General features: G+C 43.2%; 1 protein-coding gene across 1 annotated transcript in view; it reads left to right on the top strand.

The window, feature by feature from the left end:
• The first annotated feature begins 6,469 nt into the window (after window positions 1-6,469).
• PPT2 (palmitoyl-protein thioesterase 2) overlaps window positions 6,470-15,808 on the top strand; it is a 55,508-nt gene continuing 46,169 nt past the window's right edge. Inside the window, exon 1 of the mRNA XM_072988832.2 lies at window positions 6,470-6,685. The gene's annotated coding sequence lies outside the window, so the exon portion shown is untranslated. The remainder of the gene's footprint in view (window positions 6,686-15,808) is intronic.

The following is a 15,808-nucleotide window of genomic DNA, read 5'->3' on the forward strand; positions in this document are numbered from 1 at the left end:
ATCTATACATGCATATAGGATGTGCCCTGGGCATTTGCTGAAGGGTAACAAAGAGCTGTATAAACACTCGCCCTGGAAAAGATACACACTTCCTTTCTGAGCCTGGTCTGGTCCATGAACTTAACCCGCAACATTTGACAGTTGGGTGTGCAGGAGATAAGAGTTTGGATCTAGTTTGCCTTCTATCCCCTCCCCTTTCATTTTCTGGCAGCGCTTCTGTTGGACTACAATAGTTTTGTGGTACACTTTTAACCAGTTTTATTTTGGTGTCAGTTTCTTTGCTGCTCAACAATGTTGACCTGGGACCAAAGCACTTGTCAGTCAAGGGAGGTTGAAAGGAAGCAGCTTTATAGCCTAACAAGCATTTTTGACTTCAGCCTGGAGGTTCAGCATGAATTGCAATGCAATATTTATTTGCCAGGGTAATTATGCCTTTGCTCATCCAAAGGATATATAATGCAGAGCACTGAAGCTGTATTTTTTGGATCACTAGGAATCTTGTAAATGGGGTGGATTAAATGCAGAAGGTATTGGCACAGGGATTGGACTCAGTGATCCATAGAGTCCTTTCCAGCTGTGCAGCTCTAAAATGTTTAGCATTAATAATGACACGTTATAAACACGGATTCCAAAAGATCTCCAGTATGGAGAATTAGTGCAGGGAAATCGCCCCAGAGGGAGACCACAGCTGCGATACAAGGAGATCTGCAAGCGGGATCTGAAAGCCTTAGGAATGGTCCTCAACAGATGGAGGAAACCTTGACATCTGAGCTTTCAGCCTGGAGGCAGGCGGTGCATCACGGCCTCTCCCACTTTGGAGAGACCCTTGTCCAGCAGGCCGAGGCAAAGAGGAAGTCGCAAAAGCAGCAAAACCAGGGAGCCGGACAGGGGACAGATTGTATTTGTCCTCAGTGTGGAAGGAAATGTCACTCTCGAATTGGCCTTCTCAGCCACACTAGATGCTGTTCCAAGTCCTCCGTACAGAGCACGTTGCCATAGTTTCTCGAGACTGAAGGATGCCTACATTCATAAACACTGGTGAATAGTTTCGTGAATGACCTGCAATAATGAACTCATCACTGTCAGTTTTTCTGCATTTTTCTCTTCCTCCAACTTCATTTCCAACTAGCATACTTAACAGCCAGGTGAAATTCTGGATATTATTTATATGATAACTTGAGTGGCAGTTGAACAAAAACTTACATTGTTATAATAGTTTTTTGTGTTTGAGAGGTGCCCTGTGGTCTCTTTTATGATTTTTTAGGATTTCTCTGTGAATTTCAAACCCTTTACTTATTTAAAATACTTTTAACCTGCTTTTCTCCTTAAAAAGGGACCCACAACAACTTACAAATGATTAAAAGACATTATTTAAGTTAGTACCAATTAGTGTACAGTACAATGAATACAGTAACAAAAATGCATAAGCAACACCAAAGCATGTTCAGTGCAGTAAGGCACAACAGTGCATTTAAAAAACCCCACTCAGGCAGCCAGTCACTCAGGGAAAGCTTGCTGAAGAGAATGGTCCTTGCTTGCTTGTAGAAGGACAGCAAAGATGGGGCCAAGCTGGCCTTCTGTGGGAGGGAGTTCCAAAGTCTGGGAGTAGCAACAGAGAAGGTCCTTTCCTGTGTCCCCACCAAATGCATCTATGAAGGTGTTAGGACCGAGGGAAAGATCTCTCCTGATGATCTTAACACCTGGGCAGGCTCGTAGAGGGAGATGTGGCCCTTGAGATAGCTTGGACCCAAGTTGTTTAGAGCTTTATCAGTTACAACCATCATTTTGAATTCTGCTCAGACATGGACTGGCAGTCAGTGAAGCGGCTGTAACAGAGGGGTTGTGTGATCCCTGTGTCCAGCCTGAATCAGCAGTCTGGCAACTGCATTTTGGACCCCCCTGAAGTTTCCTGACACTTTCCATAGACAACTCCACATAGAGTGTGTTACACAAACATATTCGCTTTTGAGATGTATCATAAAGCCCCTTTGATTAATTTTTAGGATTTCTCAGTTAATTTCAAAAGCTTTAAGGACTTACAATTCATTATTTCCTTTCTTTTTTTAAAAAAATACATTTTTAGGACTGCAGTCAATCTTGAAGAAGTACAGTACACAGCCCATTAAAACTTAGTCTAAGCAAAAATTGTTAGTCCTTAAAATCCCAAGACTCTCTTGTAGCCACACAGAACTAGCAAACTAAATAAAAGTTGGCAAATGTGTGTTTTCTCTAAATGAACCAAGTAAAGATTATTGGTTAAGACAGAATTTAACTGAGGTAGCCACTCCTAAACCAACATTCGGAAGGAGGCGTTTTATACTGTATTTCCCAGGGAACTGTTGCAAAATCATTTTTCATCCTTGTGCAGCAACCACAACATACAAATATCTGTCCATCTGATAAGGGACCAGGATGTGCTGCAAAGAATTATGGGCCCTGAAGTGCACACTCAGTTCATACAAAGCATTTGCCAGATCTCTTGAGCCTTATCCTGCCACCACTACACTAACTAAGGATCAGGCTTCGCCTGGTTTATATGTTCACACACACCCCCAATTTTCCACATGCTATAATAGAAGTCACAATAGATGTTGATTGATTGGTCTGTCTGTCTGTCTATCTGTCTTCACATCTAAAATTATGAGCGTACATGAAGTATTGTTGTTGTTTAGTTGTTTAATCGTGTCCGACTCTTCATGACCCCATGGACCAGAGCACGCCAGGTCCTCCTGTCGGCCACTGCCTCCCGGAGTTGGGTCAAATTCATGTTGGTATCTTCAATGACACTGTCCAACCATCTCGTCCTCTGTCGTCCCCTTCTCCTCTTGCCTTCACACTTTCCCAACATCAGGGTCTTTTCCAGGGAGTCTTCTCTTCTCATGAGATGCCCAAATTATTGGAGCCTCAGCTTCAGGACCTATCCTTCCAGTGAGCACTCAAGGCTGATTTCCTTCAAAATGGATAGGTTTCTTTTCCTTGCAGTCCCGGGGACTCTCCAGCACCACAATTCAAAAGCATCAATTCTTCGGCAGTCAGCCTTCTTTATGGTCCAGCTCTCGCTTCCATACATCACTAGAGGAAAAATCATAGCTTTGACTATTCAGACTTTTGTTGGTAAGGTGATGTCTCTGCTTTTTAAGATGCTGTTGAGGTTTGTCATTGCTTTCCTCCCAAGTAGCAGGCGTCGTTTAATTTCGTGGCTGCTGTCACCATCTGCAGTGATCATGGATTCCAGGAAAGTAAAATCTGTCACTACCTCCATATCTTACCCTTCTATTTGCCAGGATGGGAGCAGTGGCCATGAAGTATACATGAAGTATAAACTACACATGAAGTATAGGTCAAATTAAAAACACATTAAAGATAATTAGATGACTTTTGACTGGAAATGGTCTACTTCAATAATATTATCTCAGCCATTTGCTAGATCTACTTCTGTACAGCAGTAGCATATTCTGTGGAACAGCACAGAGATGACACTGTTGTTCCTCTTGCTTGTGGGTATGTCTGACCCATCCCATTTCCTATTTCTTTCCTGTTTTTTTTTTCAGTGCCTATTCACTATGTCTGCTCTTTTTGTTTATTTGTTGATTTTGACATTCCCTGATGATTCCTGAGAAATGGTTGTTCTGGGTTTTTCTGGGCTCTTTGGCCGTGTTCTGAAAGTTGTTCTTCCTGACGTTTCGCCAGTCTCTGTGGCCAGCATCTTCAGAGGACAGCTGTCCTCTGAAGATGCCGGCCACAGAGACTGGCGAAACGTCAGGAAGAACAACTTTCAGAACACGGCCAAAGAGCCCGAAAAACCCAGAACAACCATTAGATCCCGGCCGTGAAAGCCTTCGCGAATATTCCTGAGAAACACCAAGCACCTCCAAAACAAAGTGGTGAAATATTGTGCTGCCTCTGGACAATCTGTAGGGCAAGAGGAATCGAACTTCAGTTTCATCGTGGCCTTAATAACTCAATGATTTAGGAATCTGGCTTCGGAGCCAGAGGTTGGGTGTTCGATTCCCCCACTGTGTGTCTTCTTGACAAGGACTGGACTTGATGATCTGAAGGGTCCCTTCCAGCTCTGCAGTTCTAAGATACTAAAATTAACTAACTGCTTTAGCCACTCTGCAACAGTATTATTTATTTCTCATGTTTTTATCCCATTTTTTTCTTAAATTTATCCCCACACCTGTTTGAAACTGACTCGGCACCATCTTCTGGCTTCTCTGGTGGTTTCAGGATGTTCCCTGTCCTTTTACAACTCCTTGAGCGACGGGCTGTCTGGTATTTTCCACTTGACAAGCCCTTGCGAGCTTCTAGTTGTTTTCCCAGCAAACAGAGTCACGTGCCAACAAGAAGACAAGCATTGCTTGCAACACACCTCCTCCAGGGAAGAGGGAGGGAGAGAGATTTCTCAGGGGAAAACAAGACCTGGTGGGTAGATGTGTGGCTGAAGGGCCAGATTACGACATGCTGAGGCTCTAAATCAGAGGTGGGGATGATGGATCCCAAATGCTTCCTTTGTGCAGCCCTCCCCTCCCCCCCGCAAAGGAAAAATACATATATTTGGTGGGAAAAAGGTGAATTGCCATAGTTGGGAGCCAGTTGGGAGTACTGATCCATTATATTAAAAAATGTTGAGGAAAAAAAACCCTCATTTTTAATTTTAAAGAAAACCCATCCCCTTTTCAAAAACCAAACAAGAAGTGGGTTGCCCATAATTTTCATTTTTACTCTCATTTTTAAAACTGGGGCTCATTGTGGATTCTGGTGGATCCTTGAAATGTGTACTCAGAGCCCCAGAACTGATCCAGCTTTGTTCCCAAACAATTACAAATTTAAGAGGCCACATAGTGTTATTAAAAAAACAACATATTCTTCTTAGGGAAATGAAAGTGAAAATTACAATATTTCATATTTGTCTCTTAGTATCTGTTTTCCCAGATTTGTCTATTCTAACCAACCATTAAAAAAAAAAGAAATTTAGTAATCTGTGGGTGATTAAAGAAACAACCCAGTTAAAAAAAATCAGAAGCTCCTTGCAATCTGAGGCTGCAAAATATGGTTTATAGAAGATGCACATAAATCCAGCATTAGATAGGGGAAATTCTGATGGATTGCAAGCTGTATGTCTTGTGATTCCTCACACAGGAGGCTCAGCTGCAGAATGTACTTTTTTGTTATGGACAATATGAGATGCAATAAATTCTATGACCAGAGCGCCTGATGTTTCAGTTTGAACTGCAAACAGCAGTGTCAGGAGGGGGAGCAAAACTGGATCACACTGGATCTTTAATTGTTGGTTCTTGCCATCAAATTTGCTTCCAACCTATGGCAATACTAATATGTTTTCAAAGTATGTGAGACAGTTCTAGGATGATGATGATAAGAAAAGAAGATGGGGAGGTGATACAACAGTACTTTTCAAATACTTGAAAGGTAGTCATACAGATGAGGGGCAGGATCTGCTCTCAGTCATCCCAGAGTGCAGGGAATGCAACAATGCCACTCAGGTTACAGGAAGTCAGATTTCAGCTGAATATCAGGAAGAACTTCTTAACTGTTAGAGCAGTACAGCGATGGAACCAATGACCTCGGAAGGTGGTGAGCGCTCCAACGTTGGAAGCATTCAAGACAAATTTAGACAACCACTTGACAGCTCTGCTTTGATTTGCATTCCTGCATTGAGCAGAGGATTGGACTTGATGGTCTTATCGATCCATTCCAATCCAATTATTCTATAGCACAGAGCAGTTTACCATTGAAAGACCAGCTTACCATTCCCATCTCCTAGTAAATTTATGTGGGTTTGAACCCAGGTCTCCTGAGTCCTAGTCTGACATTCTTCTAATACACCACACTGACTTCCTCTTCTTGAATGGGGAGGATTTAAAACCATTGTCCTTTGTAATTTCCCTGACGTAAACTGCACCCCCTAACCTGCAATTTGTCCCACTAGGAAAATATGGAACATATCCTTAAGTTTAAACATGAGAAAAGAAAAGATGCCTGATTCTTTGGAAAGCAATAGGGGTATGTGCTTGGGACATTTTTTTATTTGTAAAAAGCATATATTTGGGCTTTCAGGGGAAATGTTCTTGTAGGTCTGTGTTTGACTTTTTAAACTTGTACTCTCTGCCAATTATTTTAATTGAACTGGCCTAAAAACAACGTTATAAATTTAGGGAGAAAATATTGCGGTCTTAAAAAAATAAATATGGTCAGCTTCACTTGTTGTCAGGTGCTTTCGAATTCGGATTACACAATTTAACTATAGGAAGGGGCAGAGGGGTCTATTTTTGATGGACGAGGGTTAATCCAGCATCCCACTTGTTTGTGGGCGAGAAAGAGAAAGAGATGAAATGCCACGTCTGCACCCGCGCGCATCTTTTCTCTCTTCCCTTAATTTCGGAAGCCAAATCCGAAATCCGAGGCGAAGGTGGGAAAAGTGAGGGCGGGGGGGGATGGAACGCTGCAACATTTGGTTGCTAGGGACGCCTGTGCGGTCGCTAGGGGCGGTGCTGACGTTGACGAGGTCGGCGAGCCCTTGCCGGATCTGACGCGCACGCGCGCCCTGGCACGAGAAGGGGATAAACAAGCAGAGGGAGAGAGAGAGAGAGATCATCATCAGCTGGCGAATGGGGCCAGGGGAGCGGCCGGTGCATTGATTGATCCAGACGAAATCCGATGTGAGGTGAGATAAATGGAACCGGCGGTGCACGAATGGCTGGACTTAGGAAGGGAAGTGTGTATTAGGTGGAAGAAAAAAAAAGTTTAGGCAGGGATCGGTTTGCTCACAGGAAACTGGATTTGGGGGGAGGAGGATTAAGAATTGCTCCCCTCCCTCGCGATCTAAACCGGGGTGAGAGGATTGCGCTGGATTTTGAACGTAGCGTCGCCACACTTTCTGAACAGGGATGCAATAGAGGTGTTCTTCCCCCCCCCCACCCCTTGGAAGGGCCTAGCGGTGTGCGCGGGGGAGGAGGGGAAGGTGATGATGATTATTCCTCCCCACACCCTTTCTTCGTTTGCTCGGTCGAGGTTATTAGATCTAGAACGGAGAGATCGCACCTGGAGCTTTTCAAGACACCCCCCCTCCAAAGGTGGTACAGTATCTCCTTTCATCATCCCCAGGAAAAAGCCGAAGGGATAGGACGAAGTCGCACTTGATGGATTCCCCACCCCCTCCGCTCCTCATTTTGTGCAGTTCTCGGAAAAGATGCGAGCGACGGGACTAAACTTGGGGATAACGGATTTGCAGTGTTGGGGGGGGCGATAGGTGAGAGAGAGGCCAATGCTTTGTTTCGCGGGCGGATCGTGCGGGGGGGGAAGAGAGGAAGGGTGGGCAATTTTTCCCTTCCTAATTCCCTGCTTCGGGGGAGAGGTTTCTTTCATAAATGGGGGTTTTAATTTGCGAGACGGAGGGCCCAGAGGCAGATCCCTCTTTCCCGTTTCGATTCCTGGGCGCGGCGAAGTTGGGTCTCGAACCTGTCCCATCGGGACGCTTGCCTTGCCTTTTGCGACCTGGAGCGCCGTGAAAAAGCGAAAGGCGCGCTTCCCTTGGACTTTGGCAGTTTTCTTCGCCGCCCCCCCCCCGCCCTAGTCCCATCCTGAAGCTGCCCCAACTCCCCTGCTACGAGGTGTTGGCGATACTCAAACACGGATGGCTTTTCCCCAGTTGCAGGCGATGTTGCTGCTTTTGAGTGGCGAGGTGAGGCGGTGGAAGGGCGTGTTGGCTTGCAGTTCTTGGAAATAAATGTTGGGCTAGTAAGAAGAAACGAGTTATCTATCTTAGCTACCCTGAACTGACATAAGGAAGGATGGGCTTATTAAGTCAGATAAACAACAGTTGTTGTTGTCATTATCCTAGCTATTTTGGTTATTGGGTTAGTTGACAGCCGGTGACTGCAATTACAGTGTATTCCTGAATATAATTAAATTTTTTAACTGATAAATTAAGATGTAATTTAATAATATAATTAATAATAATAGCCTTAAAACTGCAGAGCTGGAAGGGGGACCCTGTGGCTTATCAGGTCCAGTCCCTGTCAAGGAGGCACAGTGGGGAATCGAACTCCCAACCTCTGGCTCCACAGCCACAGACCAAAATCTAAACCACAGAGTTATCCAACAGAGAAAGATGAGGTATTCACCTCCTGTGGTTAAGTTAGATATCAATCACTAAGGCAGCATGGATGGAGGAATTAGGGCTCTCCATAATGCCATTAGACTATAGTGCTCCTCAGCTGGCATAACCAGTGGGAAGAATGATGGGATATGCAGTCCAGCCACATTTATTTTGTTCCCTTCTGCACCAAGATCATGGGTGGGTACCAGCGTGGTTACATGTTCCTATGCACCCTTAGGTTGCTTCTGACATATGAGGACCCTGTCAGTGGTCCCCAACCTTGGGCCCCCAGATGTTTTTGGACTACAGCTCCCAGAAGCCTTCACCACCACCTCTACTGGCCAGGATTTCTGGGAGTTGAAGTCCAAGAACATCTGGAGGCCCAAGGTTGGGGACCACTACTGTATATCAATCACCTCCAGAAATCCTGTCATTAACGAACTTATCCAGGCCTTGCAAGCACAAGGCTGTGGCTTCCTTTATGCAGTTAGTCTGTCTCATGTTTGGTTTCCTCGTTTTCATGCTATCTGCAACTTTCCCCCAAAGATCCCTTGGGAATCTTGTCTTCTTATAATGTGATATGTAATATGATAGCCTCAGCTTAGCCGTTTTTACTTCTCATGAGAGGTCATGAGAAGGTGTTTGTGGTGTCAAGTCAGAACTGACTTATAGCGAACCTAATAGGGTTTTTAAGACAAGTGAGATATTTAAGGAGTGGTTTTGTCAATGGAGTTTCGATGGCTGGGAGGTAATTCTAGCGCCCACTTATTTGGTAGCCCATGTAAAGCCCATGTAAAGCTCTCCACCACTGCTATATTTCAGTTGAATCTATTTTTTCCTTGTTAGGCCTTGTCATTGTCTAACTTTCGCACCTGTATGTGATAATCAGGAAGACCATATTACAAATTATATTGATGTTGGCTTAAAAGGACACATCCTTAATAACCTTGGAACTTCAGAGCTGGAAGGGACCCTATGGATCATTAAATCCAGACCCTGTCAAGAAGGCATAGTGGGGGAATTGAGCTCCCGACCTCTGGTTCAGCAGCTAGATTTCTAAACCTCTGAGCTATCCAACAATATTCAGGATCTTTTCTTCATAGGTACTCTCCTAGGAATCATTGTTAATTCTTTGACTGCAGTCTTAATTTGGATCGATGGACAATTCATGGTTAGGAATGCTAACTAAACACCACCTGTGTACTTGGCACATGCTTTCTCTCTTTTTTGGTGTGTTTTTGTGTTTTGGTTGTTTGTGTTTGTTTGTTTGTTTTCTGCTGTTTTGCTTCCTTCCTGTGATTCTTGCCACCTGTGATTTTGTAACTATATGATCTTCTTCTAAAGATTGGTCAACTATTCCATAACTGCCATTTTCAAGAAATATAATGATGACAGAGTCTAGCAGTAGATTTCTGGTTGGGAAAGAATATAGCCTTTTTTTCAGGAAGTGGACGCAAATTGACCACAAATCAGCCACAACTTCCTCATCCCACAATACCACACTAGGGTTCTTATTCCTAATCACCGATCTTTAGAAGAAGTCCAAAAGAAGATCTAGCAAATGGCCAAGATAATGCTCTTGAAGTAGCCCGCTTTTAGTCACCAATAGTCCAATTATCTTAACATTTTAATTGGTTTTTAATTTGACCTATATTTCATGTGCATCCCTATTTTTAAATAGTGCAGTGCTCTGGTACAAGTAAAGAAAATAAAGGAATGGTTGTTGTGGGTTTTTCGGGCTCTTTGGCCATGTCATGAAGGCTGTTCTTCCTAACGTTTCGCCAGTCTCTGTGGCCGGCATCTTCAGAGGACAGCACTCTGTCCTCTGAAGATGCTTGGCCTCTGAAGATGCCGGCCACAGAGACTGGCGGAACGTTAGGAGGAACTACCTTCAAAACACGGCCAAAGAGCCCGAAAAACCCACAACAACCATTGGATCCCAGCCATGAAAGCCTTCACGAATACAAAATAAAGGAAGTCTAACACAATTTCTATACAGTTGGTGTATAGAAATGGTGGGTGGGTGAGGGTACATGCTAGCAAATCTTGGTTGTCTTGGCTCTTAAATGAGTGGCAGATTCAAAGGTAGATCGGGAAGCTTCGTGTTTCTAAGAAGTAACTTTAAATGGAAAAGACTTTGCAAGAACTTTGGTGAGTAGCCACCTTAGCAGTATTACAAAAATAATACTTCCAAAATTTTCAGCTTTGATGCAATAAAAATTTTCAGCTTTGATGCAATGAAAAACTTACAGCCTTCTAGATATTGTTAGACTCCACTTTTCCACCAGGTTCAGTCCCATTGGGACAATGAGATTGTTAGCCTAACAACATCTATAAGGCCTCACATTTCCAGTGATGTGGACCTTTGTACTACAAATGTTCTTGTAATTATTCCCACCTGATTGGCTATGCAGGCTTGATGGGAAACGAGATGCCCTCCTATACCATCTGGATGTCCACATGCTTCTCCACCCTGATGTGCAAGGAAAATTGTTATTTTTTTTAGTCTGTAAGATGTAAGCCTGCTTCTGTTTCTTTCTTATTGCTAACCGCTACAAAGATTCTGGGATGATTCATAAGTACTTGGAACTACAGAATGCTATGTTGGATAAATAACTTTAAATGAATTGGATTCAGCATATTTCAGGCATTGCTCTTCTTCGCCATCCCCGGAGGTAACGGCTGGATAGTTTAGTGGTTTAAGTATCTGTGTGTGGAGCCACAGGTTGGGAGTTTGATTCCCTACTATCCCTCCTGGGAGAAGAGTCAATGTAGGTGGCCTTGGGCAAGCTGTACGGTCCCAAGACGCCTCAGAAGAAGGGAAGGGTACAATGCTTCTGAAAATGCTCTGCCTAGAAAGCTCTGTCAAGGGTCACCATAAGTCTGAATTGACTTGACAACGCATAACGTAAGTTGGAGGTAACACAATGGCCTATAACAACAACCATTGATTAGTTCAGTGGTTTTGGTCTGTGGCTGCTGAGCCAGAGTTTGGGGATAGAGGTGGGCATGAATTAAAAAAACAACAACAAATCACCAAATTCATTCAAAAATGGCTAATTTGTTGATTTGTATTTATACAGATCAGTGCCCCGAAGGAATTACGAATCAATGCATTTTTTAGCGATTTTTGATTTGTTTGGCTAAAATGGCTCCCGAGGCTTTTAGAGACACCAAAATTGCGGGGAAGCTTCCTCTGAGTCTCCTCTACAATCCCTCCAAGTTTGGTGAAAATTGGGTTTCCCCAAGCCAGTTGCTAAAAGGCATTTTTCTGGGGGGGGGGACCCACTTTGTGTATATATAACTTGGATATCTGAAACCCAATCTTTACCAATCTTTGCCAGGCTTGTAGAGGAGAGACAGGGGAAGCATCCCTGCACATTTGGTGTCTCTAAGTGCTTGGGGAGCTGTTTTGATAGCGTTTTAAAATGAAAAAAAAAATCGTAATTTGTGATTTGTCAACCTTGACGAATCATGAATCAAAATTAATCCCCATTTTTCTGATTTGTGTCCATCTCTAGTTGGGAGTTCAAATCCCCACTGTGCTTCCTTGACACGGGCTGGGCTTGTTGAGCCATAGGGTCTCGTCCAGCTCGGCAACAAGATGATGATGATTAACAAAAGTTCTGAGCATGGGGCTAAGTGTCTGAGCTCTGATGTGAGCACTTCAACAAACATAACACTCTACACCCAGATCTTTTTAATTCCATGTAAAGGCTGCATTCTGAACAAAATAATTCAAATTCAATTAAATAATAATAATTATAATTGTATTTTGCATAATTTATTCTCCCATGATTGCAACAATTTTTTTTTTGGCCAATACCATGTTGGATAGAAGAAAAAAAAATCAAAATCCTAGAAATCTTGTCTCTTTTTAAAATTCTACATGCATGGTGCTGGCACTTGCTTTCGGTTTTTGCAGCTGTGAGAGCCAGGAGCCATGCTAAATCGGAGTGCTGTCCCATATTCTATGCTTTCCACATTACTATCACAGAATGAGAGTGTACGCATCTTCGTGAATATAGTTGATACCACAGTGGCTCAAGTTTCTGTATAAAAGATCCATCTCTTATGCCTTTATAAGGGAATGGTTTTATTAAGCAATAAACTGTTCACTTCGTCATTACAATGTTGGAATGTAGGAGGGAAAGAACATTTCCCCCTTTTGCTTCTGTGCCTTGATAGCCATAAATCGATGTTTTGGGGAAACTCATTTCAACTTGTTGGAGAAGGGAAATGCGATCCCATTTCGTCCCGGCAGCTTTTACAGCTAATTACAGTGTCATGTGCTCATCAGAAGACTCCTCCAGTGAGAAGTGGTTTTACTTCCTTGAGCCTGGGAACAGCGCAAAGTGGGCTCCTCTCCCTGGGGATGAAAAGCCCTAGAGTTAACCCTAAACGGGGAAGGGCTAGTCTTCCTCTGTGACAAGGAGGCTGTATCTCCTCCTGTTCCGTGAGGGTAAGGCCAAGCAAAGGCAGACTGGAGAAGATCAGGAGGAGTGTCCCGTTCCAACGAAGGTCTCTGTGGGAGTAATGGCTTCCTTAAACTTCCTTAGCAATAATCCTCTAGTGACCCAGAAATGGAGGGCTGTGCTCTCCAAACCTGGATCTTGGGTGGAGCAAGCAAAATATATTGCAGGAGAACTTTGCTAGGTTCACTGACGGAGGTGTTGCCTGTAAGCTCCAAATCCTGTTTGCTGCATTCTTTGCAACTTGATCCTCGCTTTGATTCCTCTGCTACTGGTTTGACTCTGATTCTTGAAATATTCCTGCCTGTTTGCTCGTATGACAGGACTGGCTTGAATCCGGGTCGTTGCTGGATATTGGCTCTCAGTCTTCCTCCCTTGACACTCTGGTAGGGCCCTGTGTTTGTTGGACCTCTGCTATGCCTTTTGATTCTGGCTTTGGACTCTCCTTGTTTGGTTTGTCAGTTTACTGTTTCTGTATTGACCTCAGATCCCCAAAGATTTTGCCACTAACCTGCCTGGTGGGTGGAAAGAACAGGATATTTGAAATGCTTTTACAGCACCGTAGTTGTGAAAGCCAGGCTGTGAAGAAACCTGGAAGGGTGGAACAAATTTAATTCCTTTGAAATAGGCTGTTGGAGGAGATCTTTACAGAACTCATGGGCCACCAGAAATAGAATTAGGAGCTAGACCTATTCAAGCCTGAATTCTTTCTAGAAGCAAAAAATGCTAAACGGAGACTGTTGTACTTTGGGTACATTGTGAGAAGACAGGACTTACTGGGCGGGGGGGAAACAATGCTGAGGAAAGTAGAAGACAGCAGGAAAAGAGGAAGATCACATTTGAGATGGATTAACTCAGTAGAAGACGTTATCGTCTTGGGTTTGTAAGAGTTGAGATATTAACGACAAGACTTTTTAAGGTTTTCAAGAGCTGAGTTGTGTTTAGTGGGGAAAGTTAATTAGCAACTGTAAAAAGCCCTACAAATGAAGGAACAAGTGCTGCCTTTAATATCTGTCTGTCTGTCTGTCTGTCTGTCTGTCTGTCTGTCTGTCTGTCTATCTATCTATCTATCTATCTATCTATCTATCTATCTATCTATCTATCTATCTATCTATCTATCTATCTATCTATCTATCTATCTATCTATCTATCTATCTATCTATCTATCTATCTATCTATCTATCTATCTATCTATCTATCTATCTATCTATCTATCTATTTTATACCCCGCCTATCTGGTTATTGCGACCACTCTAGGCGGCTTAATAAACCATTAAGATACTAAAATGAAAAATAAAGTAAGCTTTCGGAAATAATTCATCTTCCTCAAGATGTGCACCAACCTCTCATGGGTCATTCCGAAATTAAAAGCTTTCAGTGAAGTCTCATGGCTGATGTAAAGGCCAGGTGATGTTCTTAGATAGAAATAGTTGCCACCTGCAAGGGGCCTGTGGGAGGAGGGTGTGTCTTCAAACCTCTTCTCCACCAGTATTTTGGAATTTATCACTCACTTCATAAACAAATCAGGCAAGATTCAAAGAAACAAAACAAGACAAAAACATGTGTCACCTTAAAGACTAACTATTGTGTTTTAAGAAGGCTGACCGCTGAAGAATTGATGCTTTTGAATTGTGGTGCTGGGCGAGACTCTTGAGAGTCCCCTGGACTGCAAGGAGAACAAACCTATCCATTCTGAAGGAAATCAACCCTGAGTGCTCACTGGAAGGACAGATCCTGAAGCTGTGGCTCCAATACATTGGCCATCTGATGAGAAGAGAAGACTCCCTGGAAAAGACCCTGATGTTGGGAAAGTGTGAGGGCAAGAGGAGAAGGGGACGACAGAGGACGAGATGGTTGGACAATGTCACCGAAGTGACAACATGAATTTGACCAAACTCCAGGAGGCAGTGGAAGACAGGAGGTCCTGGCATGCTCCGGTCCATGGGGTCACGAAGAGTCGGAGACGACTAAACAACAACATTGTGTTTCAATGTGAGCTTTCATGAACATCTCCACTTTGTCGCATTAAAATATAATAGTCTTAAAGGTGCCACATATTTTTGTTCTTTTTAAAATTTTGTTTTGTTTCTTTGGATTTTGCTTGATATACTTTCATAGACCAACACAGCTACCTCTTCATAAACTAAGGCAGTGCTTCTTAACCTTGGGTTACTCAGGTGTTTTTGAACTGCAACTCCCAGAAACCCCAGCCAGCACAGCTGGTGGTGAAGGCTTCTGGGAGTTATAGTCCAAAAACACCTGGTTAAGTAACCCAAGGTTAAGAACCTTGGGAACTAAGGGAAGCAAAGTACTCTGAACCCCCCTCATTTCCTCCTTCTGCCAGTCTAACTAACCTTCATGTTACTCTACCATTGTTACTTTTTGACAGAAGTCCTCACACCCTTGATAGCATAGACTTCGATTAAATCAAAGATGCTATCACCACAGTGTTAAATGCCCCACCGACGTTCCTACCAAACAGCCACAATCTCCATGTTTTGATATCTATATTTTGATGCCATGTATAAATATTTGCCGTGTTTTGGGTGGACTTGTTCAAGAAAGCTCACATAAAAAATAATAAAAATTAGCCTTTAAGGGGCCACCACTTTTTTGTCTTTTTATTTGTTCTCTCTCTCTTTTTTTGGTACATCTATTTTGCTTTTACCTATAATGCTTGCACGGACTAACAGGGCTACCATTTCTACTTTAAGAGCTGAGCTGTTAATGGCAGAATATTTTGGAGGTTACCCATTCATACATGCATGCATACCTACATATATACCCTGCCTTTCTCATTAAAAAGGGCCCACGGTGGCTTATATCCTTAAAAGACGAAATTGGGAGCTAAAAAAACATAAGTTGGAAGTGATACAACAGCAACAATCACAACTGTGGTTGTAGGCTATGAACACGTGGCCTGTTCTTGTTTTAACCACGGGTGAAGAACAATTAGATTGCTTCTGACCTGGCAGATCGATGGCACGTATCGTTCTTTGAAGAACATTTTGTGGCTTGATCTGGACTACCCCAAAGGTCAGGGATTTTCTCCTACCCGAAGCGGGCCAAATTATTTTGACACATGACCCAGAAGATTGCATAAGCTGCTGTCCTCATCCCAAGTGCAGTAAACCTTCAGTCATGACAAAATAAACCAGGAACAATTTGCTTGCCCTCTCAGGGCGACTTCCAATCTGCTGCCTTTCCATTGCCAGCT

Source organism: Pogona vitticeps, chromosome 2 (assembly GCF_051106095.1).
Source record: "Pogona vitticeps strain Pit_001003342236 chromosome 2, PviZW2.1, whole genome shotgun sequence".
NCBI lineage: Eukaryota > Metazoa > Chordata > Lepidosauria > Squamata > Agamidae > Pogona > Pogona vitticeps.